The following is a 26,382-nucleotide window of genomic DNA, read 5'->3' on the forward strand; positions in this document are numbered from 1 at the left end:
TAGAAGTGGTACTTCTGGGCCTTTTGAAGTTTTCATAGATAATGCTCAATTGTTTCTTTTTTTTTTAAGATTTTATTTATTTAGACAGAGACACAGTGAGACAGGAACACAAGCAGGGGGAGTGGGAGAGGGAGAAGCAGGCTTCCCGCCGAGCAGGGAGCCCAATGTGGGGCTCAATCCCAGGACCCTGGGATCATGACCTGAGCCGAAGGCAGACGCTTAAGGACTGAGCCACTCAGGCGCCCCGATAATGCTCAATTGTTATTCAAGAAGTTTATACAAAGTTATGCTCGGATGCACAAGGTAATTTACCTTGAAAGAGTGAATTTTTGCCTTTTGAACCCTTAAACATTGGCCGTGGGCTTGCGTGATGTTAAGTGTGGAATTGAAAGGTAAAGGGATGTTGCTCCTGGCCTTAGGCATTCTCAGCCAGAGGGGCAAGGTAGGGAAGGGCTAGGGTGCCCTGATGTTATCTGGAGTCTTGAGGAGGAAGAGAGCATTTCTGCACTGCCTTAGGGTCATGTGTGGTGTGGGGTTGGGGGTTGCTTAGGAATGCAGACTTTTGACATCTGATTCGGTTTTTGCTGGCATTGTGAATTCTAGAAGGAAGTTCAGCACAAAATCTCATCTCAAGGGAAAGGCATTTTAAACTCCCAGATTCACCAAAACCAAAAAAAAAGAAAGGAAAAAAAGGCGAGGGGGGGACCCTTCTAAGTCATTTTAGTTTACAAAGAATCAGGAGAGGATCTTCTAACAAAATTCACGTGAACTCAAATATTACCTCATGGGAAGCCTATTCTCTACCTGCCCTCCGTCCCCATAGCTTAGATGTTTACTGTCTGTTTCCCAGCCAGGCTCTAAACTCCTTGAGACTAGCACAGTGCCAGTTTTTACTGCTGTGCTCTAGCACAGGGCCTATCGCATAGTTAAGAATTCAGTACGTGTGTGATGAATAAATAATGAATGAATGAGTCTTCTAATAGGAGAAGAAAACCAGAAGAGCAGTGATTATGAAGCATGAAACAGCTCAGTGGGTGGAAGGGGGTCAGGGTGCAGACTGGAGTTTCCAGTAGCAGGAGGGATTGTGCAGGGGACACCTGACAGAGAGAGGTGGAGAGAGACCAGCTCACTAGCCTGAAGAGCTGGAAAGGAGTATGGACTTCAGCCCCAGACAATGGGTTTGAGGAAGGAAGTAACGTGATGAGTTTTGTGTTTAGAAATATGACCCTGGAGTATTAATCATTTAAGGGATGCTAGCAGAAGGACCAGGAAGGAGAGGGAGGATGTGAGCTGGAACTAAGGCAACTGGGAAGGGAAGACAGCAAGAATCTCTAGGACCTGGTGATCAGAAGTGAGGCAGGAATGTGACTCCCCTGGATGCGGGTGCCATTGGCCAACTCAGAGCTGAAGCAAGGAGGAGATTGCATTTGGGGACCTGTTGGCGTTTTTCGTGATTGGTGAGGCTGTTTGATTTTGGAGCTCAGGATAGAGGTCTGGGCTAGAAATTCAGCTCTAGAGGGTCATTCAGCACAAAGGATGAAAAAAGCATAGCAGTTAATGCTATTCCCAGGAAGGGAATGTGGAGTGAAGAAAGTTGGTGGACTTAAGGTAAAATCCTAGAATTTGCATGAGCAAAGAATTCTCAGCACTGCATCCTGGGGGAGGGGAGAGAAGGAAGTGCAGGGGTGGGAAGTGGGAAGACAGAATGGTAGATGCTTCACAGGAAGTAAAGTGCTGGATGTGGCTGAGTGGTCTTGTAAAGTGAGGATGGAGAACAGTCCATTGGCTGTGAGGGTGAGCAGGTCCGGGGTGCGAGTATAGGCTGGTATTTTCAATTTTCAGATATGTCGTTGGTAAATAACAAAAGTAGAATTAGTGCCTAGGCTGCAGCATAAAGTTTGAATGTATTAGATTTCATTTTTTTATAGCTGTTAAATTCAAGGCATTGAATTAGATGGTTTTTCAAGTTCATTTTAACTGTCTGTGACTGTGTTACGGTTACACAAATGTATCTTTTTCTTGAATTCTGGTCTCTTTGATTTACTTGATGTATCATGCTTTTCACTACGTAAGGCAGCTTCATATATACATGATCATAATATTGAGACATGCAGGGATCATTGTTTTAATATTTTATGGATTAAAATACAAAATCAGAACAATATAAGGAACCATTTACCGATTCCTCACCTTCAGTATTTTAAATTATTACTTCACTTATCACCCCTTATTCTTCCATTTTTTAAAATTCTGGAATATTTCGAAACAAATCCAGGACATAATTTCACCTGTAACTGTTTCACTTTGAATATCTGACCGGTACAGACTTTAAAAAAAAAAAATAACCAAAATGTCAGTAGTGACACAAAACTAGCCATACCTTAGTATCCTCCCGATTCTTATTTGTTTTTGTTGTTTTTAGCATGACCACAATGTAGACATTTCTTTGGAATTAACAGTGATCTGCAGGAAGTATTTTTACTGCATTTTGTATTTGTGAGAATGAGAGGTTGAGTAAGGGCAACCTGCCTACCCAAGAGTAGCCCTCCTCTGTGCTTTCATCCCCAGAGTAGCTTCCATCTGGTGACAGAAAGCTAATAAGTTGCAGATTAAACGTGTGTGTGTGTGTGTGTGTGTGTGTGTGTGTGTGTGTGTGTGTGTGCGCGCTACAGCTTGCAGAAGAAGAGAGGGTATTTCTTCAGAGCACGGGCACTGTTTTTCCCCAGGAGCTCTGAACAAATCCATCTCCTTTCATATCTTGTTATCCCCAGTTGGTTTTTCAACCCATCGTGTTGCCAGGGGAATTCTCTGTGGTGATTGGCTGAGGCCGGGGCCATGTGAACCAGTCGCTGTGGCAAGGCTACATTAACTAGATGGAGTTCAGATAATAGGCCTTTCTGGAGCTGGGAGTGAGGTCAGCCTCTTCCTGACACCTAACCCTGTAGGCATGACAGTGAGACCACAGTGTCCGCCACAATATCTTCGAGTCACCCATTATAAGCATGTATGATGAAGGAGGCCTTTGTGTGACAAGGACATAGCTGCCCAGTGCCTCACTCATGGTAAACTGACAGCATAAGCAAGCATTCAATGTGTGTTGCATAATTAAATCAAGCACGTGTAGGGTATGTTCCTTACCCTTAAGGACAGGAAGTACAAGTGTGAAAATATTCTTAAAATCCTTTTTAATTTATTTATTTTAGAGAGGGAGAGAGAATGTGTGGGGGGGGGGGCCATGGCCCTGTGCAAGTGGGGGTAGGCAGAGAGGGAGAGAATCTCAAGCACACTCCCCACTGAGCACGGAGCCCCACGAGGGGCTCCATCTCAGGGCCCATGAGATCAGGACCTGAGCCGAAACCAAGAGTCCCAGCCTTAACCGACTGAGCCACCCAGACTCCCCAAAAGTGAAAATATTCTTGAACATTAGCCAATAGAATGCTACCTTCACCTAAGAACCAAATAGGTACAAGAGGATTGAATTTTGCAAGTATGGTGCTTAGAAATTTGGAGACAAAATTAACTTTGCTTTCATTGAGCAAGAAATACATTTTCATCTCTTTTTTTTGAATAGTTTTCACTTTGTAATTTATATGTTTTTTAAAATAAACTTTTAATCGTGAAATAATTTTAGATTTGCAGAAAAGTTACAAAGTTAGTAACTGAGAGTTCCTGTATACCCCTCTCCCCACCAGCCAGTTTCCCCTGTTGTTTTAACATCATATATTACCATGGTAATGTCAAAACAAGGAAAGTAGCATTGGTGCATGTCTGTTAACTAAGCTCCAGGCTTTATTTGGATTCCATTAATGTCCAATCCAGGATATCATGTTGCATTTAGTTTTGTCCGACTTGATGTGCAACTAAGTTAGTAGTCCAAATTACAGCACAGTGTCTGAGAAATGAGGCAGGAATGGCATTAGAAATGAAGCCATACAGATCAAATCAGATTTTTTGTATTTTGGATACTTTATGTGTAATTTTTGCCATTTGGCAAAAGCCCACTTAGACTATTCCACAGGTTTAGGACAGAGGCTGACACAGTCTAAGGGCAAAGGCTCAGGCTATAGATTCATGCTGTCTGCATTCAAATTTTGCCTCCAACAAAGTCTGACTTTGGACAAGCCACTTAATCTCCTCTGTTTTTTTCCCCTGATCTGTAAAAAAGGAGAATACTAGTACCTACCTTGTAGAGTGGTTTGAGGATTAAATGACATAATTCTTGCAAAGTGCTAGGAATGAGGTGTCTAGCTATGTTTGTGATTATTCTTATTATTTTGAATAAGGACTGCCTTCAAGTTCTTTTTTTTTAAGCTTTTTAATGTCAGTAATATAAACAAAAAGTCCAGGAGAGATACTTATGCTATATAAAATAAATTATTTGCAAATACTTTGAAGTACTTCAGAAGTAACAGTTTACATGGAATCATCTGGTATTCTTATTACAACTTTCATTCAGTTCAGGTATAGTTTTGTAGCCTTATTTACTGCCTGTGTGTGTTTTTTTCCCCCTCAGGATGCTGAAGGCTAATATACTTAAATAAGTGAGTAGTGTATATCATAGAGGGCATGGAGATACATGCTTCTCACCTCCTGCCTTCTCTTCCATCCCCCCAGCATCCCTCCAAAACACAGGGGCCATCAGACTCATACCTTGCATTCTTATGATGGCTTTCCAAATACATTCAGATTTTTTAAAATAACTTTTTAAATAGATTTGATTTTATTTATTTGAGAGAGAGAGCATGAGCGGGACACGGGGGCAGAGGGAGAGGGAGAAGCAGACTCCCCACCGAGCAGGGAGCCCAACATAAGGCTCCATTCCAGGACCCTGAGATCATGACCCAAGCTGAGGGCAGATGCTCAACCTACTGAGTCACCCAAGTGCCCCTACACATTCAGATTTGTAATGGAATTTTCTGTTATTTTGCTTCATGTCTTTTCTGTTTCAGTTTTCTGTTGTTTTCCTCCTCCCCTCTCTTTTGAAAGTACCTGTTTTGTTGTGGAAAATGTCAACATACAGAGCAGTGGAGAGACTGACCCCTTTATTTAGCTTTTAAAATGATGAGCTCTTGGGGTTCCCCAGGTGGCACGGTCTGTTGAGATCCAACTCCTGATTTCGGCTCAGATCACGATGTCACTGAGATTGACTGAGCCACCCAGGCATGCCTTCCTATGTCATTATTAACACCTTTTTCAGTTCCTTACGCCATACAATGGTAGAGGCTTGATCATTTTCAGATTTGTTATGTGATGCTAGCAACCACTGATGAACATTGCCTAGATCTTTACATTCCTTAGTGGTTGCTAAGTATTGATAGTTTAATTTTATTCTTTCTTCATTTATTGGCTTGGATACATGTATACAAAGCAACTTTGCCTCGGTAAGTTAGTTACTGTGAGATGTAGTTTTTAATAGGAAAAGCAGGATAAATGCCTGATTCTTTCTTTGATTATTTACTTTTCAAAACAATGAGCTGGCTGCCTCCAAAGATCACAAAGATTATCACAGAGGCTGGCTTTTAAAAAAAATCAGTATTGTTAGGGATCTGTGGATATCAGCACATTTGAGGTAGTTGGGTCCCTTGCATTTATCATTCTTATATACTTTATGTCCTTCTTTGGCCATTTTCGTATTTGGCATTTTCAAGTTGGGTTCTGTCCTTGACATAACCTTAGGGGTCTTTGGTAACTCCTTGCTTCCTGGCATAACAAGGTACATCTTTTACATTTCCTGCCCCAGATCTGGAATTAGGTTTTTCTCTAAAGATCCCTGGTTACTTTTAGTGGGAAATGATAGAGACTATGATCTGGACACAATGTATTTGTGAAGGTTTTGAAATCTTTTCAGTGGTTGGAGCAGAAGAATGTTTCTCTTAAGATCAAATACATGATATGTTGAGGACAGCAGGAATTGTTGTCTTGGTCTTTTATCTTCAGCTGTATCTTTCTCCTGCACTGAAAATCTCGATCCTTTAGATGCTGACATTGATGGAATATCAGGTGATTAGCAGTTTACTTTATCTCACATTATACGCATCAGTGTGTCTCCATTATAATACCAGTACTCCATCAACAACATGATTACTGAATACAGCTTAAAACTTTCTTTTTTAAGAAGTTCTTTTGGGGACGCCTGGGTGGCTCAGTCGTTAAGCATCTGCCTTCGGCTCAGGTCATGATCCCAGGGTCCTGGGATCGAGCCCTACGGGGGCTCCCTGCTCAGCAGGAAGCCTGCTTCTCCCTCTCCCACTTCCCCCTGCTTGTGTTCCCTCTCTCGCTGTGTCTCTCTCTGTCAAATAAATAAATAAAGTCTTAAATAAAAAAGTTCTTTTGTTCTTTGATCTATCCCACTAAGAGTGTACAATCAAGTGACTGTTTCAAAATCACTCGGATTGGTTCTTCTCTGCTCATAACTCCCAACGAGCTACCCAGTGTCATTTTCTTTTGTATACTTAGGGTAGGAATTTTTTTAGAAGTTGATTTTGTTTTATATTGTGTAAAGTGTATACTGCATTAGATTTATTTGCTGAAATCTAGCTGCTTTTTATATTCCCTTCATTCTGTTTTCGTCCCCTCCCCTGATGACCATTTAAAAAAAAAGTTGTAGTTTATCTTTCCATTTAAAAAAATAGAAACAAGGTGCTCTTGGATGCTCAGTTAGAGGAGCATGCAATCTTGATCTTGGGGTTGTGAGTTTGAGCCCAACGTTGGGTGTAGAGATTCTTTAAATGAAAACTTAGAACAAAAAGAAACAAATACAGGTACATTTGTGCCCTTAGATTAAACAGTAGTCTAAAATTAAACAGTAGTATATGAAAACATTTTCTTCCACCTGTTTTTTGTTTGTTTGTTTGGTTTTTACTTCACAGTGTATCCTGTAGTTCACTCCCCAGGGGCATATATCAAGATGCACACTCCTTTTCTACAGCTTAGTTCTTCTTCATTGTTGTCTGCAGTCACTAGCCTTGTGCATATGTTTTTTTGCATTTTTGTCAGGGTATCTAGAATAGGTTCTTAGCAGTGGGTTATTGGATCAAAGGGTACATGCATACATACTTAATTTTGCCAGATATTGTCAGATCCCCTTCCTTAGGGATTGTGCTATTTTGCATTCCCATAGCAGTTTATGAGAGTTGAATTCCTCACAAGCTTGCCAACTGAGTGTGTTGTCAGGCCTTTGGGTTTTTGCCAGCCTGATAAGGTGAGCAGTGGTGTCTCAGTGTAGATCCATTGTAATTTGCTGGCTCATTCTGATGACTAGCTTTGACATTTTTGAAACATGCTAGTGTCCCTTGAAGTTGCTTTTCTTTTTTTTAAGATTTTTTTTTTTTTTAAATTTATTTGACAGAGAGAGACACAGCGAGAGAGGGAACACAAGCAGGGGGTGTGGGAGAGGGAGAAGCAGGCTCCCCACCGAGCAGGGAGCCCGATGTGGGACTCCATCCCAGGACCCTGGGATCATGACCTGAGCCGAAGGCAGACGCTTAACAACTGAGCCACCCAGGCGCGCTTACTTGCTCTCTCTTTCTTTCTTTCTTTTTCTTTCTTTCTTTCTTTCTTTCTTTCTTTCTTTCTTTCTTTTTTCTTTCTTTCTTCCTTCCTTCCTTCCTTCCTTCCTTCCTTCCTTCCTTCCTTCCTTTCCTTTCCTTTCCTTTCCTTTCCTTTCCTTTCTTTTCTTTTCTTTTCCTTTGTTTTCTTTTCTTTTCTTTTCTTTCTTTCCTCCTTTTTCTTTCTTTCTTTCTTTCTTTTGGTAGGTGGGTATTTGAAATAAGCTATTGTCCTCTTGTTGATTTTTATTAACAAGGCAAATGACTTAGGTTTTCACCTTATAATTCTTACTTGAAGGAAGAACGAATATGTGAGTGGAGTCCTACTGGCCACCTTTCCTTAGCTCTTTGAATTTAGATGAATTTAGGAATTTAGGAATTGTTTTAGAAACTATTAGCTTCTCTCCTTCTTCACCCTCACCTTTCTCTGCACCTTGCTGGTGGATATTCTTCTTACTGTCAAGATTACGGATGGCACGTAGAGCAAGCATTCGTTCTTGTGATTATGTCTTATGGGCTTACCTCTCCCAGGCATTGTACTGGTATTGTGGGCTTGGGGCTGGCTGACATGAAGGCTTGCTCTGGAAGGATGAATGAAAATTTGCCAGTTTGAGAAAGGGAAGATCATTTCATTGATATCCCACAACTTAAATACTTTGATGTAAAAGTTAACAATATTTAAATTCTATGATATAAAGGCAATACCTCTTATGTTACATGATAAGGTGATAAGAGAGGAAAGAAAAAAATATTTGCTATATATATGTTAATAGATATGCACATAAGCATACCGAAGACAAAAAAGGAGGGAATACTTTGGACAATTACAGTCCTCATTTCTGTAACTCGTCACATGGTCATGGCTGGTATTTATAACTACCTTCTTTCACTACTCACTGTGTATTCCCTTTGCCTTCAGCAAGCACCTACCTGGTTGTGGATCTGTGCCAGGTAGGGAGACTCAAATCTTTATTCCTGGAGGGTCTGAGCCATTAGTAGTCCTCTTTGAATTGGGTTGTTGTAGCTTTCCGTTGACTTTAATCACAGGGCGTCTTATTACTAAGAGACTCCATCAGGGGTCTCTTGTGGTATAGACGATCTTCCTTGCCCCCTCCTCCCCACTGTGCTTTAGCAGTCCACTTTACCCTTGCTACTCGGGATCAGTCACCCCAGCCAGCATGCTCATGCCCTTCCTTGCTTTGTGGATTCAGAGACACAAGGAGTTCAAAGTGACCAGGTGACAATCTTGACTTGGAGTTCATTGGAATTCTTGCTCTTTCTCCTGGTAGAAGCATTCGTCCTTTTGGAAATAAGACCTCTAGACCAACAGAGCATTAAGTCACAGAGACTAGAAGCAAAACTTGTGCCAGTGGGCCACTAGGGTTAATAATGAATGATGTTGCTCCCATTTCCACCCCTTGATTCCTTGATGTGTGAATTCTGGTTGTGGGGACACAGCATCATGTTGCCACCCAGCTGGTAGTGTAACTGAGTCTGCAGAAGGCCATTTCACCGTTCTGTCAATCCAGCTGCTTGAGGATGGTAGGGAACATGATGAGACCAGTGAATTCCATGGTTATGGACCCACTGCATCGTTTCATTTACTGGGAAGTGAGATGCTTGATCAGAAGCAGTGCTGTGTGGAATACCATGGCAGTGGGTAAGGCATTCCATAAGTCAATGAATGGTAGTTGCAGCAAAGGTATTGCATGCAGGGAAGGCATATCTTTATCCAGAATAAGTGTCTGTTCTAGTAAGAATAAAACACTGTCTCTTCCACGATGGAAGTGGTCCAGTGTAATCCACCTGCTTCCTGGTAGCTGGCTAATCACTTCATGGAATGGTGCCATATTGGGGGTTCAGAATTGGTCTCTGCAGATTGGGCCAACAGTCAATGGTGGTCATAGCCAGATGGGCCTCGGTGAGTGAAAGTTTATGTTGCTGAACATCTAAGCATAACCTACGTCCCTTTCACCATGGCCACTTCGTTTGTGAGCCCACTGGGCAATGACAGGAGTAGCTGGGGAAAGAGGCTGACTGGCATCTGCAGAATAGGTCATCCTATCTACTTGATTATCAAAATTGCCATTAGCTGCAGGCACTCTTTAATGAGCATTCACATGAGACACAAATAGCTTCGCTTTCTTCTCCTCCTCCTCCTCCTTTTGTTCAGAGAGGTCTACCGACATAATCTTCACCTTTCCACAGAACCAATTTTCCAATCATGTTCTTTCCATTTCCCCCGACCATCCACCCAAACCATTGACCATAGTTGGTGTCTCAGTATCTAATCTCACATCGGACCACTTCTCCTTTTAAGCAAAGTGAACAAGTAGGTACATTGCTTGAGATCTGCCCCGAGAGAAGATTTCCCTGGACTCTTGTCCTTCACAACTGTGCCAGAGAGGGACTAGTGTGGTACAGGTGCGCAGTGTTGCAGACTCATCTGTAAACCAGGTCCAAGTCTTCCCTTCCTCTGTCAGCTAATTCTGGGGAACGCCTCATGAGGCCACAGGTGCAGGCTGGAGGAGGTAAGTAGTGTAGCAGGAGTGGGGACCATGGGCATTTGGGCCACTTCTTTTTTTTTTTTTTTTTAGAATGTAACTTTTTTTTAATCTAAATTCAACTAGCCAATATACAGTGCATCATTAGTTTCAGATGTAGTGTTCAGTGATTCATCAGTTGCGTATAACACCTAGCGCTCATCACATCGCGTGCGCTCCTTGATTGGGCCACTTCTTCATGTAACTTACTTGTGCCTTCGGGGCCTGCTTGGGCCTGATCGCATATATGCCACTTCCATTTGGTAACCAAGTGTTGCTGTACCCAGCTTTATAGCTTGGTGGGTCAGATAACACCCAGTTCATGATGGGCAGCTCAGGTCACATGGTAACTTGATAGTCTATGGTCAAGCCTCCAGTCCCTGCTAAGGTGCAGTAGCAAGCCAAGAACTCTTTCTTGAAAGTAGCTATCCATGGAGGATGGCAAGGCTTTGCTCCGAAGTCCTAAGGACCTGCACTGTCCTTCACCTGTGGAGGCCTGCCAAAGGCTCAAAACAACATCCCTGTCTGCTTCTGCCACTTCATGCATTATTGGATCTGGTGGATCATAACCCAAGTGGCAAAGCAACTTGGACCTGTTGCAGAGCCTTCTCTTGGTCTGGACCCCACTCAAAAGTAGTAGCTTTTCAGGTCATTTGGTAAAGGGGTTGAAATAACACACCTGAATAAGTTGCCTTCAGAATCAAAAGAAGCTCACCACATGATGGAGGGCAATCTGCCTTGCTCAGTCCGTAGGTTTAAATATTAATCTCACCCCAAACCACTTCACAGAAACACCCAGCACAATGTTTGACCAAATATCTGGGCACCCCACAGTAAAAATAACCATCGTACGTCCTTCTAAAATTGAAATTCACACTTCATTCTTCAATAAACATTGTGTTTTTCTCCCTTTTGTTTTAGTTCAGATGTAGATTACATGAGAAAATATGTTTTTATATTTTATTATCCGCTATTTACTGTAAACTATGTTTAGTCCTTCTTGCAGTTGGAAGTTGTTTTTTTCCTTCAGATGCATGTCCGTGGAAACTTTGCATCTGCGTTTTGCAAATGTGATCATGGTGCAGGGAATAAAAGTTTACAGAAAAGGTCTGTTTACCTTGTTTATTATTAGTGGACAATTAGACCTCATTGTCAGTAAAAATTGATGACCGTAGCTTCCAAATTATTGAGCCTGTGCTAATAAATGCAACAGTTGTTCATAATTTGGTGGTAAATGACCTTTAAATGTAGATGTTTACGGAGGTGGTCCCTGGGGAACAATTTAACTTCCAAATGACACCCATGAGCCCTTGTTATCATTTAAATATGCTTCCTTTTGTCAATAACAGAATAACAAATACTGGTTAGATTTCTAATGTTGATTCAGATACCAGGGAACCTGCTGAATAAATTAGTGTACACTTGATTTATATTGACCAAAATTTTTAACATTGCTGTGTTACAGGTCAAGGTGACATGCATTTAAATGCATTGTAGCGCAGAGGTCACGCTTGACTGATGTGAATGCTTACACTGTTTTTAATTAACTTTTAAATATTATCTTAAAATTCCTTCTCAAATACCAACTAAATTATTAGGGACAGGACTGAAATTAACTTAGTAGAGAGAAACCTTATTTTAAAGTCAATAATCTTGATCTTTCCCATAAAAATTATTGGAGTAAATTGCTACATTTTTATCTTATCATTTGTGAGGAAATCAGATCTGCTTTTTCCATTGTAGACTCTTAATTCATTATCTGTGGGTTTCCCATGGATAATTTTGCAGAAATAACCTGAGATAGTCCTGAAAAAAGATTTGCGAGGTAATCAACAGTCTTACCTAGTGCAGGAAGTACTTTATCAAGGAAATGCATTTTCTTAGTGCTATGAACTTTTTCACTGACGTTGTCGTGTGTATGTGGAAGGGGGATGGTTTGCAGGGTGAAGACGTGAATTAATTTTGTCATCACTCAGTAGTAGTACAAAGTAGTATATGTTTTAGGGAAGCTTTTTTTTTTTTTTTAAAGATTTTATTTATCTATTTGAGAGAGAGAGAACAGGAGATAGAGAGCATGAGAGGGAAGAGGGTCAGAGGGAGAAGCAGACTCCCTGCCGAGCAGGGAGCCCGATGCGGGACTCGATCCCGGGACTCCAGGATCGTGACCTGAGCCGAAGGCAGTCGCTTAACCAACTGAGCCACCCAGGCGCCCCTGTTTTAGGGAAGCTTTAATCAACACCTCATTTGCCCTTTGAGAGGATATCTTCACAATGAATGCTGCTTCTTTTGCACATAAATATTATTGGGTAAAAAGCATTTTACTATCAAATGTAAAATTTATTTCATGTCTGACCCATGCAGGAAGGTTTACCTAGTTAAAAAGTTTAGAACCGAAATGCACAAAGGTTTTTGTTCCTTTTTTTAAATTTTAATCATGAAGATCTTTGTAGTTAATCAAAAAGTGTGCTTTGGGAATTCAGGATAACCTTCTGAGCTTTGCTTCTGGAGGAGGTGCATGTAATCAAAAGGCAGCACAGAGCTCCTCTCCTTTAAAACTTTGCATCTGTCCAAACTTTTTCATGTAAAGAGAGCTCCCTTTCAAAGCCCGAAAGGACATCCTCCTCAGCCTGCCTGCGGTGAATGGCATCCATCCTGGGATATTGTTTCCTTTTAGCCACAGTGTGGTTCCTTAGCCTGAAGCTTTGTCCCTAGGTTTCTTGTACCCAGAACAGCACTAACCCCGAGCTTGTCCAGAAGGGCAAAAGCAGTAACAGTGTGGAAAATACTAATAAGAGAGACAAGGCAGTGGACATTAGAAAATTGAAAGTGGTGAGAGAATGACAAATGTTGCATGTGCGCAGGGGATGAATCATGCCGTAGTAGGAATGCTTCTGAATGACAGAGAGAGAGAGAGAGAGAGAGGAGTCAGGTAGCATCTCTCCTAAGTGGGCACGCACTGAAGAAGCGATTGATGAATGGAAAGGCTTCTGGGTATCAGCCTGATGCTAAGAAAGGAGGCAGGGAGTGAGAGAAAACAGGCTGACTGTCAATGGGATGATGCCATTGGTGGATGGCACCACTGGTGGATGGGACGTTGGAACTCCATCCAAATGAGGGCGTGGCTTCTGGTGCAAATACCTGGCTGCCCAGGCTATGGTGCCCAGCCTATGCTGCATGCTGGGGATTATTACAGACTGCCAGTGTCTGGGTCCCACCCTTGGCGAGTCTGATGGTTCTTGGGTGTGGATTGGGCATGGGAATTTTTAGAAGGTCCCTGGATGATTCTTTTTTTTTTTTTTTTTTAAGATTTTATTTATTTATTTGACAGAGAGAGAGACAGGGAGAGCAGGAACACAAGCAGGGGGAGTGGGAGAGGGAGAAGCAGGCTTCCCACTGAGTGGGGAGCCCGAGCGGGACTCGATCCCAGGAGCCTGGGATCATGACCTGAGCCGAAGGCAGACGCTTAACGACTGAGCCACCCAGGCGCCCTCCCTGGATGATTCTGATGAGCAGTAGAAATACAGCACTGCCCTAAAAATGTCCCCAAGATGGTTGTAGAGATCATTAAGGTGGGTTACTTGCCCCGATACATCTTAATAGGATACATCATTGGTTCTTGGGAGTGATTAAATATACAGATTTTCAGGCTCTCTGCCCAGAGATTCTCATGTAACTGGGGGCTAAAGCTCTGGTATGGTTTAAAAGCTCTCTACCTGATTTTATTTTGTAGCCCAGCATGCAAATTATGGAGTAGGTGACTTACCCTGTTTTGAAAAAGACACCCTACAGAGTGCATACTTAGCATGAAGGAGAAACATCAGTTTTGTTTTAAAGCTTCAAAGGACCAGTTCACATTCTGATTCAGCAGAAGTGCATCTAGGATCTAGACCCTGAACCATGAGCCACTCTTGAGTCTTTGGACTCATAAATCAAATGAACTGAAGCTTTTCTTTTTGTCTTTCCAAAGATTTTTTTTTATTATTATTTTTAAGCAATCTCTACACCCAACATGGGGCTCAAACCCCGAGATCAAGAGTCACATGCTCCATTGACCGAGCCAGCCATGTGTCCCTTAAACTTTTCTGACCTCAGTGGGTTTGAGGAACTTCTAAAGAGGGTCATTACTAAGCTTTGGAGCCAGTCAGACCTGGTTCCACATTCTGGGTTTGTTACCCACTAGTGAGGGTACTTGCACAAGTCATAAACCTCCCTGCGTCTCATTTCCCTAAAATGCTTACCTCATTTTTCTCTCAAGCCTCCCTTGTTCCAGGCACATGGTAGGAAGTCACCACATGTGCAGCTCTTGTTATTTCTAGTACTTGTAATTAAGTTTTTGCCGGTACGGATTAATATATCATGATGTATTTTACCTTCCTTTAATAAGAAAATTTTTCTTTCTTTCTCACTTTTGAGTGATTGCACATTTAATTCACTGCTTTAAATGAATTCTTTGAAAAAAGTAATATCAAAAGATCCTTGCAGTGCTTTCACATTAGAGAATGACATTGAAGTGTCCCAATCACCTCATCTGTAAGAACACATGAAGAACGTTGATTATGTGGTGAAGCAACTAATTGTTGAAAACTGCTATTTCTCAATCGCAGAACCCCTAGGGGACATTCCAGCCACTCTTTTTTGCTTGAGATGCTTAACAGTGTTCTCAGGTAAAACTTTAAATTCGTTTTCTACATTCTTCAAATATAAAGTTTTTTTGGAGGGACCAGACAATCAAACTTCTGTTTGTAAGTGTTTTGAGTATATGGCACTAGCTTGGTAGTGGGGGTGAGGCCAGTCCCTACCCAGATTCATTCTTGGTGCTTTGCTCTGAGCAGGAAATAGAACTTTTTTTTTTTTTTTAAGATTTTACTTATTCATGAGAGAGAGACAAAGAGAGCGCGTGTGCACGAGGGAGGGGCAGAGAGAGAGGGAGAAGCAGACTCCCCGCTGAGCAGGGAGCCCCGGTAGGGCTCGATCCCAGGACCCTGAGATCATGACCTGAGCCGAAGGCAGACGCTTAACCGACTGAGCCACCCAGGTGTCCCCAGGAAGTAGAACTTTTGACTTCCGACTTGTCAGCGTTTGGCTTGAGCCAGGTTCAGGTGAGGCCAGTTTTAACGAATGACATTTTGACGTAGAGTTTTGTTTTTGAAGCTGTGTTTTGCAATCAGGATTTGCTCCTTGAGTGAGCTCTGGGTCTAGGAAAGTTCTGGGGAGCTCATCTTTCTGTGGCCCAAAGGATTTAGCTGGCAGTTGAGTTCCGAGTCGATGTGATCTGCTGGGAACACATTTGCGTCTTGAGGGCCGTGTGTGTGGTCTGCAGAGGGGACTGCCCAGGAGAGCCAGGCAGAAATGCCAGACAGGAGCTCTAAGAGGTGGCGGTGGGTGAGGGCTGGGGAGAGGCAGAGAGGAGTGTGGGACACCATTTTATCAGCCCCAATAATTTACTTACATTCCTTTATTCAGCCAGTGGTTCTTGAAGGCCTGCAGTCTACCAGGCACTGTGCTGGGCCCTGGGGATGCCATCATTTTCCTCATTTTCTCTCCAAGAGCCTCAAGACATCCTGAAACTCTCTTTCAAAGGGATTCTCCCTGTTTATGAACACAGGATTCCCTAGAGCCATAGTAAACGAACCCTGTATTGCTCCACGGAGAGCTGAACATAAAAATACAGTTGTGTTAACAAGCTTTAGTAGGAACAAACTGTTAACCTTCGTTTCCTTACTTTCAAAATGGGTTAACCGTAGTACCTAACCCCGTGGTCTTTGCCGAGGACCCAGCCCACAGGGTCATTGCCAGGATGAAATGGAACAGTGCGTGTGAGATGCCTCCCAAGGAATCTGCCTCAGATGACAGCTTTTCCCGGCAGGCCAGACACTAACACAGTCTGGAAACCCATGTGAAAGACAGGAGGGTGTCTGGGAGAGGGGTCTCTGGACAGCTTTCCCCGCTGTCTAACACACTGGGGAAGCAGGGGTGGAACAGTAAGGAGAGGTTGTTCAAGTGGAGAGGAGAGTATCAGCATGGTTTAGTCCATCTGCTGTTGAGCCATATAACATCAGAGAGCCAGCTCTGGTGAACCAGGCAGGAGCTGAGGTTTTGTTTGTTTTGTAAACTTGGCCTCTTTGGGAAGATGTTCTCTGGGAGGGGAAGTAGCATGGTGGTTGAAAAGTGCACTTTGGAGTTGATGACACCTGATCACTCCCTAACCGTGTGTTTAATGGTCACTGGTTGCTTAAAAGCTCTGAGCCTCACACCTTAAAGGGAGATAATAGCATCTGCTTCGTAACCAATAGGGATTGTTGAAGCAAATAAAAGAATATATGTAAAGCCCTTAACACATAGAGTTAGTTCTGTAGTACTTAGTGTTGACATTTGTTTCTAAAAACTGAAATCTTTATGTTGGATTTCTATAGAGAGTTGCCCCAGTGAGGATTGTTTGGGATTTCTGACTTGAGTACCCTTGAAACCATAAATTCATCTCCTGCTCCTTCACTTTTCCGCCAAAACAAAACAGAAACACCAAAAATAATGCCCGCCCAGTAAAAATTTGATAGAAATTTCAGTATGGCAAGGGTTTTGTGGTTCATGAAGTTGAGTCAGAGTTTGGCCCGTGTTAATTTTATCCATAAACTGTCTAGAACTGTTTCTTGTGTCCAGTACACACACCCTATCAAAACTAATTAATGATAGAGTTGTAACAGATGAAAAATACAGTGACATGGAAAGAGATTACCTAGAACACCAGAGAGCTCACGTATTAAAACTTCATTTTTATGGGGGAAAAGTACGTACCACTTTTGGATTGCTCAGGCAAAGCTGCACTTCTAAAGAAGTCTTCTTTGTATTTTTGCCATCCCTTGCCTGAGGCTTATGCAGTCTAGGGGGAGCACCGCAGAGCAGAACCTGCCAGTGCTTGACCTGGCTTCTCTCCTTGGCTCATCTTCTCATGCTTCATTCTCCTCATTCATGAGATGGGGGAAAGGGGGCAGTGATAGCACAGAGAGGCGTGAGGATAAAAAAGTAATGCGGATAGTAAATGACAAGCTCCTTGCACAGGGCAAGGCACGGACTGGAAGGTAGTTGTTGTTACTATCCAGGGCCTGGAACACAGGGAGAACGGTGGGTTCTCTTTACTACCAGCCGGGCATGAGATTGCTCGTTTAATTTTTCTGGTGTCAGCTCTGTCTTTGGCCTAGGCATCTCTGCTCTGCTCCCTGGCACCTGTTCCGGGGCCTGCAGTTTCATGGGTTTACGCTGCGTAGGGGGGAGCTGTTGAACCTGCCGGGTGGATTGCCTCTGGTGGACTTGGGCTTTGGAGACTATAACGCAGCCTGCTGCAATTCTGGTGCTGTGCACAGTTACTCTGGACTGGCAGAGCCAGCAGCCCCATAGACTGGGACTCCAGTGGGACCATCTGGGTACTGAGGGCTCTGGCGTTGCTGGTGTCCGAGTGGTTCTGAGGGGAGGGCCATGCCAGTGCTTGATGGAAGGTGTTCCCAGGCAGGCCAGGAACAGATTCGAAACGTGCCCCCGGTTCACTGGGAGTTAACTTAGGCAATCAGAGAGAGTTTTCCAGTATTGTCATTAAGCTCTAGAGAGGACCTTAAAACAGAAACTCAGTCCTAAGGGTGATCCATGGTACAGTGGGTTTTGGAAATTTGAGAAAGTGTTCTGCAGCCTTAAATGTCCAGTAGTGTATAGAGTTAAAATATAGGAAACATTTTCACATAAAAAAATGGATATAGAACCAAAATGCCGAGAACTGGCTCTTTAAATAATAATGGCCAAAAAGGATTTTGTGTGGAAATGGACTTTAGTACTTCTCTTGTTTGATTTGCCCATTTTTGCTTCCTTTGGCTGCCCTGGGTCTGTTCAAAAGCACCTCCTTGTATGACGGAGCCCTGTGGGACTATGAACTTGCCTCCCGAACTTTGTGTGTACCATTTTGTATTCAGGTCGTTATAAACAGTTCCACTGGTTTTCTTCAGGGGATATACAGACTTATTAAACGAGTGTGGGTGGACACTGGGTTCTTAAGTTGACTACAGCACTGTCATGGTCATTGTTTTCTTCTTCCTCTTTTCTCTTCCTCTTCTTTTTTTTAAGTAGACTCCATGCCCAGTGTGGAACCCAGCGTGGGGCTTGAACTCATGACCCTGAGATCAATACCTGAGCTGAGATCAGGAGAGTCAGACACTTAACCAACTGAGCCACCCAGGCACCCCTGAAAGTGTATATTTATTTTACAGGTTTTTTTGTTCTGTTTTGGTTTGGTTTGGGTTTTTGTTGTTGTTGTTTTTTTTTGGTTTAGAGGTTTTGTTTTGTTTTTTTTGAAGCAACATTTGCTTTATGTTACAGATACATTCATTTTTGTTGTCCATTGATAACAGCATCAGGTTATAAAAATGAAGAAATATTAGTCTTTGAAAGCACCATAACATATTTTGAACTGATCGTTTCCTTAATTGATACATTCGTGACATTGTATGATAGTGAATTTTAAGGGAGAGTTCCGTAGGAGACGGATGGGGAATTGTGAATGATCAGTGCCCTGTAACCTCTATGCTTTTAGTCTCAACATACAGTGGAAGCAAAGCCTTTATCTATTATAAAGAAGGATAATTAACAATGCAACTTAGTAGATCAAATATCTGAATGCCTACTTGGTGCCAGCCACCTATATACTGACAACTGTAAGGCCTGATTCCAGCCCTTCAAAGACTTTGCAGTTAAGCACTTGCACCCAATGACAGTGTTTATGAGGCAGTAATGAATGCTTTTTGGTAACAAATTCGAAACAGTAAATTGCATTGAATGGAGGTTTTGCAAATGAGATCAGAGGAGTAAACTACCTTCGAGAAATCATGCTTAAGCTGCATTTTGAAGGCTAAATAGGATTTAGATAAGCAACTGGAAAGGATAGGGCTTATGTGACAGAACACGGCCCCCCTCCACCTGCCCAGTGGGATAATGTAAATGAACATTAAATGTTGGGGGTTGGGAAGGGAGCAGTGTCCTGTGTGCAGAAGGCGGTTGTGGGTAGAGACTGAACGTCTTGTGGACACACGGGGCAAAGCCACATGCGGAGGTCCCCGTGGGTGATTGCTTTTGTTCTCTCTGCTCCTGGAGGATAGGCATCGACCAGTGTGGAAGGTGTCAGAATCCTTTCCACTTTTTTTTTTTTTTAAAGATTTTATTTATTTATTTGAGAGAGAGAGAGCGAGCATGAGGGGGGGGGTCAGAGGGAGAAGCAGACTCCCCGCTGAGCAGGGAGCCCGATGCGGGGCTCGATCCGGGGACTCCAGGATCACGACCCGAGCCGAAGGCAGCCGCTTAACCGACTGAGCCACCCAGGCGCCCCGAATCCTTTCCACTTTTGATAAGGAGTGGGAAGAGGAGGGCACATTCTAGTCGGAGAAATGTCTGCATTGCTTTGAAGGGAGAGGTGCGGAGGAGAGAATGTCCTTCCCTGGCATCAGGTGAGGGTGGGATCGGAAACTGAAATCTTTTCCCTTTGTGCAGAAATAAACAGGGCTGCATCACATGTTTCTGAACAGCCAAGCCAAATGGAAGTGAGGCAATCAGGCTGATTACACTTAGCTTGCTGTTCAGACTGTTCCCAAAGGGGGTTAGTTGGTGTCCCCTCTGGGACTGTTGCTGTGGCCTAGGCCAGGCTGGGGGGAGGGGCAGATGACCCGGATGGAGGTCCGGACGGGCCAGTGGCACAGGGTGGTCATGAAGCATCCTGAAGAGAATGCCAGTGGGCTTCGGAAGCTCTCTGGAATTGGCAGCTAAAAGAAAAAGATAAATAAAAAATAAAATTTAGTGGCATCTGTCTCATCTCTCCTTACCTCTTCACTTTCCCCCTGACACACCTGAACTGCACCCCTCCTCCTTCAGTTCCTGGAGGTTCAGGGAGGTTATGTTTACTGAGGGCCAGAAGCCTCTCCCCCTGCCCCCACCCCTGACGTTGATTAGCTTGTGTTTTCCCTTCCAGAACCAGTTCTGGTTTCTCTTACTTCCTCCAGGCAGTGCTGCAATTTTCACTTTTGCCCAAGACCTTTCTTCTTACTTCCTTGTCTTCAAGCCATAAACCAATGAGCAGTGATTCTCCTCGAGAGCCCCCTGGCCATGCTTGAGGCTCCTCTGGGAGTCCGGCTCTTCCTAGATGGGAAGGGCAGGGGGGAGGGAGAGCACACAGCAGAAGCGTGGCTGAGCGGGGAGGGTCCGCGTCCAGCAGAGCTGCAGTGAGCCACGTCTGCCTTGAGCAAGAATTCCCAGATAATGAGAGAACATCCTCCTTTGGACCAGGGATGGGAGAATGGGGTGGGGAAATTGGTGTCTCTTCCAAGAGCCTGGGTGATATTCAGTGCATGGAAGCACAGGGTAGGTGAGACCACTGTGTGGTCAGGGGGTTCTCGAGAGGGCAGAGCAGTGGAACGAGCTGGAGAAGGAACCTGTGGGGGTGATGGGGGACCTTGGAGGAGCAGCAGGAAGGGAGTCAGGGTCAGGTAAAGCCTTTTTCTCACAAGAATGCAGACGGTGAGTGTTTCAAGGTCATGAAGAAGAGGCAGGAGTGTGAGAAAGGAGAAAGGAAAGGGAGTGAGTGGGAACGAGGCTGAGGAGGAGGAGGCCAACGGCAGTTCTTGGAATCGCTTTTCCTGTCCTGGTGCAGATTTGTGTTGAGGATTCAGCCCATGTCAAGTTTGGGTTTCAGGGATGGGTTTAGAGCACCATTGTCCAGTAGAAATACAATGTGAGCCACACAAGGATTTTATATTTTCTGGTAGACATATTTTTTTTTAAGATTTTATTTATTTATTTGAGAGAGAGAGAGAACTCGAGAGAGAGAGAGAGCACGAGCAGGGGGAGGGGCAGAGGGAGAAGCGGACGCCCCGCCGAGCAGGGAGCCTGATGCAGGACTCCATCCCAGGACCCTGGGATCATGATCTGAGCCAAAGGCAGATGCTTAACCGACTGAGCCACCCAGGCGCCCTCTGGTAGACATATTTTAAAAAGTAAAAAGAAACAGGTGAAGTGAACTGTAGTGATATATTTCATTTAGCCCAACAAATCCAAAGTATTATTTCTACATGTCAGCAGCATAAAAATTACTGATGAGACATTTTACATTATTTTTTTGTAGTAATTCCTTAAATGTGGCGTGTTTTTTACACTTACCAGAACACCTCTCTCGGGACCAGGCACATTTCAGATGCCCAAGGGCAACATGTGGCCAGTGCCACCATATTGGTCAAGACGGATTTAGGGACAAGGAGGGGTCCAGCTCTCAGCAAAGCCTATAGTGAAGCTGGAATAAAGCTGTCTAGTTGGGGGAGCTGAAATCTCAAGTGTTACCTTCTTTAGCTACTGGTGAGAATTTTTTTTTTTTTTAAGATTTTATTTTGAAATAATCTCCACACCCAACGCAGGGCTCAAACTTAAAACCCTGAGATCGAGTTGCCTGTTTTATCAGCTGAGCCAGCAGGACACCCCGCTGTTGGTGAGCATTTGTTCTCACTGTATTGTGCCTGTGGTTGAGCTGTACTCAAGTAGGTGGGGAAGCAGTATTGAAGGGGGCTCCAGCCACTCCTGGGGCTCAATTCCCAGCACCAGCTGTGAGTTACTGAGCACATTCAGTACCTTTCTGTGCTTCCGCTTCCTGGTCTCTAAAATGGATAGTAATAACAAACTTTATTGTTGGAAATTCCATACCTACATCAGGGTTGTTACAAGAATTAAATGTGGAGGCAGTTAAGACTTAACAAATAAATTTAAAAATAAAATGCTTAGATTAATTTATTTGAGTCCACGTTCATCATCATTATAGATTAAAAAAAAACTTTTCTAGGGACTGTAGTGTTATTTGAGGTTGGATTTTATTATTTTTAAATTTAGTTAGCCATTTATTTTTTATATGACACTTTTTTTTTTTTTTTTTTTTTTTTAGGATTCCATTCACTTATTTGACAGAGAGAGTGAGAGAGAGGGTGCAGGGGGAAAGGGAGAAGCAGGCTCCCGGCTGAGCAGGGAGCCCAGTGTTGTGGGAACTCGATCCCAGGACTCTGGGATCATGACCTGAGCTGAAGGCAGACGCTTAACCGACTGAGCCACCCAGGCGCCCCTGAGGTTGGATTTTAAACAAAAAACTGCCTCCTTTAATCTTGCACTTTACTTCAGAAAAATATGAAGACATGAACTTTCACATCTAGTAAATTAAAATTTATGGAGCAACAACCAACATGTTATTCTTAGGAGCTGCCTTAGGGTGGCTGACCCACTCTTTAAAGTCTCACAAATGGAGTAACACTCTTGAATCCGAGACTCTGGGGTTTTGGAGAAGCACAGCACGGACACAAGGCATCTTGGTTCTCAAGGCATTCCAGGTTGGAAAAACGTTTTCATTAAGAATACCTGATTAAAGAGGCTGGTAGAATGGAGTTGCGGAAGAAGGGGGGGGAGCAGGGGAATTACTGTAGAAACCTACAGAGCTCCTGCCCACGTGTCCTTTATCTGTCAGTCAATGTCCCGTTTTTTAGATGAGCTTCTACAATAACCACAGAGCTGGAGCACATCCCTACGTGAGGAGGCAGGAACCTGCCTGCCTCCTTGTGTCCAACTCAAGCCTTCCAACTGAGCCCAAAGTTGACTTTTGCCTGTAAAAAAAGTGGAAAACGGGCCTGATAAAAATGTTTAGTCTGCAGGGCCTCGTTTTATTTATCATATCAGGAAAGAACAATGTTTTGTTGTGTTGTGGTCAACATAGAAGCCAACCTTGCTTGTTCACAAAAGCTCAACTCCTGGAGATAAGGGGGCAAATAATAGAGTACAATGGAAAGAGTAGAGTGTAATTATTTGTAGCTTGTCAAGTGAAGCCCTTTCAAGGCCCAAGTGATTCAAATCTGGGAACTCTGCTCAGTTCTGTAAACGAACTGCAGCCGGCATCAGAGAAATCTCCCCTGGCCCGCAGACAGCCCTGAAATTGCATCAGTTTGTCATGTACTGAGCATGCCAGCCTCACACAATATCATTTGGTTGCAAATGGGCCTGCCCCCAAAGCCCCAAAACACATTCTCTGGTATCTGACTCTTGGCCTGTGATTTGTCATGTCCCGGCTGCTATCAGTGTCCAGTAATTTTAATAGATTCTGATGGTTTCCTTGTAGAAACACAGGATGCATCTGGTTTGGGCCTGGGACGTGGGAGAGACTCCGCTGGCTGAAGACAACAGGGGTGTGTGCAGAAAAACCAGAGATTCGTTTTATTTCATTAAAAAACTGGTTTTAGGCTTTGGGGTGGTGTGTTTGGAATCTTAAAAAAAAGTGAATTCCCCGCACAGTTGAATAGCTCCAAAAACACACTGCGTGTTTTTATCTGTAAAGTGGTTACCTCCTTAGGAACGGATTGCTGCATCAGTCGCAGTGTTTAGAAGTCACAGCGGTTAAGTGTGGAATGTGTCGCACATAATGGTTTGTTGAGCCCCTTGCTCCTCAAAATGGGGTCCAAGGCTGAGCAAGCAGTGTTGGGAACTTGTTGGAACGCAGGCTAGCAGGCCCTAGGCCAGACCTACCCGAATCAGCGTTCTCACAAGATCCCTGGGGCATGTGTGTTAAACAAAGTTTGAGAAGTTGAGAAACTCAGGCTTGGAACACAGGCTTTGGAGTCTGAGGGATCTGTGGTTAAAAAGCCCATCTTTCTGACTTCATTATGTTTGACTTTGGGGCACTTCTGTCAATTGTTGGTTCTCATCTCAGTGGGGATTGCCTAACTACATCATATGGTTCTTCTGATGATTAAACTGTGAATACATAGAGATGGAAAGATCTCTTCCTATACCTCTACCTAGTTTTTAAAAAATATTTTATTTATTTATTTGAGTGAGAGAGAGAGCACAGCAGAGGGGAGGGGCAGAGGCAGAGGGAGAAGCAGACTCCCCGCCGAGCAAGGAGCCTGATGTGGGACTCGGTCCCAGGACCCTGGGATCATGACCTGGGCCAAAGGCAGAAGCTTAACCGACTGAGCCACCCAGGCGCCCCTCTCACGATAAATCTCTTAATCTCTGTCTGCAAATGTAAAATTTTCAGCTCACCAACTTTTAAAATTAGGAATGACAACATAAAAATTCCGTTTGTTGAGTCACTCAAAAATAGAGTTTATTTCCATATCTGGAGCAGTTAAGGAATTGGAAGTGGGAGAATATCTATGGAGAAACGGGGGTGGGCCAGGAACTGGGAAAAGCAGGGCTGAGAGACAGAGGGCTGGAGAATAGGAATGGATGTTGCAGATCAAGGGCAAAGGGGAGAGAACAGGGGAAATGGGAGTACAGAGCCTGGGAGTGTACAGGCTGAAAGGAGAACTCAACTCAGTTACTAGGTTTGTTCCGTAAGAATCAATTAGCTCATCAGTGTTTCAAAGGTAGGAGGTAACTCTTCTTCAACACAGGTTCCTCATCTTGAAATTGCATGGGAAATTTTTCTTTTTTTTAATTTTTAATGTTTTTGAAAATATTTATTTATTCATTCATTCATTCATTCATTCATTCATTCATTCAAAAAAGACAGGCAGAGGCAGAGGGAGAAGCAGGCTCCCCATGGAGCAGGGAGTCCCATGCGGGGCTCGATCCCATGACTCTTGAGATCATGACCTGAGCCGAAGGCAGATGCTTAACCGACTGAGCCACCCAGGCACCCTGCATGGAAAATCTTGCATAAATATATGTTTCCACAGAGATCCCACATTATCAAATCTGTAACCCCAAAAGGTTTGAGAGTTAGTCCAAATCACAGGTGCAAATGACCTTCCTGTCAAAGATGAAACTGTTCTCTGAGTTGTATTTCTGTATATTTAAGGGTCTCCTTATTTGATAAGCACTGTTATTATGTAGTACCGTCTTTATTTGCTCATTGGTTAGTATCTGGTTAAATCTCCTGATGTGTCTTAAAATGAACAAGTGGCATATTTTCCTGAGTATCATATTTTTTCTTTTCAGATTTTAAGCTAACATGATTAATTGGTTGCTTTAGTGATGGTTAGCTTCTGCCATTACTCTGTGAACTTCTGTTAATGTTTATGCATTGCATTAAAGTGTTAATGCATCCAGTAAGCTTTCAGAACTGTCAGAAATGTATTACTCAATAATGTCATATCATTGATTCTTATGTTGGAACTTTGCTTGGACGGATTGATAAATATTTTCTGTGGTCATGTCATTGGTTCTGGAGAAGAAGCAAATTTAGTGTCAGAGTGTTAATGAACGCTACTTGATTTATTCAGCTGAATATATAAATGTCCGTTTTAACTTACGAAATTAGAGTTTGGATGTGTTAGATAGGAAACACATTTTCTAACTTTTCCTTGGGTTCCTACAGGAATAAGTTGGTGTGGAATGAATTATGGATTGTCTCTCTACTTATTATTGCTCTATTGAATTACCCTCAGTTGTTTCTTTATCTGACAAAACATGTCAGACAGTTCCTTTCTCTCAGTCAGGTGTGTATTCAGTAATTACAGCCCCAACGGCTCTTGACTCACCTTAAATAATAGAGGGTAAGCAACAGAGACTGACTGGGAAGAGTGTCAGGTGAGGATTAAAAAGAAGGTTCTGACCGAAGGGTGGAGAGGAGGTCTGAAGTTGAAGAGCAGGTGTCAAGGAGTTGGGGAGCCAAGAGCATCTCCCTGCTGAGAGGTCTGTGTTCAAGTGGAAGGTTTGAATGCAGAGCTAAGGATCTATCCCCAGCTTCTCAGAAAAATGCATCCACTACAGAGAGCAAGATACTTTTGTTCCAACACTTCTGCTACCGACCATGGTAGCAGGTGGACACCACACATCTTACAACTCCATTGGCCATTTCAGAAGCATTTTGACATTTTGCAAGCTATAGATTTTAGAATATTTAATATTTTTTAAAGATTTTTTATTTATCAGAGAGAGAGAGAGAGAGAGCACAAGCAGGAGGGAGCAGTAGGCAGAGGGAGAAGCAGGCTTCCCGCTGAGCAAGGAGCCCCATGCAGGACTCGATCCCTGGACCCCAGGATCATGACCTGAGCCGAAGGCAGGTGCTTAACCAACTGAGCCACCTAGGTGTCCCAGAATACTTAATATTAACAATTTAATATTATCCTTTGTCTTACATATTTCCAATAACATCTAAAATTTCCTATTATTGGGGCACCTTGTTGGCTCAGTTGGTTGATTGCAGCCCAAGTCATGATCTGGGAGTCCTGGGATCGAGCCTACCTTGGGCTCCTCACTCAGCCTGAAGATTCTGTTTCCCTTTGCCCCTAGCCCCACTC

The 26,382-nt window shown here is 43.3% G+C and overlaps 1 protein-coding gene across 9 annotated transcripts in view; it reads left to right on the forward strand.

Moving 5' to 3' along the window:
* The window catches only part of SNX24 (sorting nexin 24), a 155,283-nt gene that overhangs the window by 5,185 nt on the left and 123,716 nt on the right, over positions 1-26,382 (forward strand). The window contains exon 1 of one of the 9 annotated variants that reach the window (XM_073878585.1): positions 1,203-1,457. The exons of 6 other annotated variants lie outside the window; for them this stretch is intronic. The gene's annotated coding sequence lies outside the window, so the exon portion shown is untranslated. Of the gene's footprint in view, positions 1-1,202; positions 1,458-15,045; positions 15,190-26,382 lie in introns of those variants that run through there. 2 more of the 9 variants (XM_073878584.1, XM_073878586.1) reach the window with 2 other exon arrangements.

The sequence above is a fragment of the Callorhinus ursinus genome, unplaced genomic scaffold (assembly GCF_003265705.2).
Source record: "Callorhinus ursinus isolate GAN/ISIS: 27379988/994484 unplaced genomic scaffold, GSC_fseal_2.0 scaffold30, whole genome shotgun sequence".
Classification (NCBI taxonomy): Eukaryota; Metazoa; Chordata; class Mammalia; order Carnivora; family Otariidae; genus Callorhinus; species Callorhinus ursinus.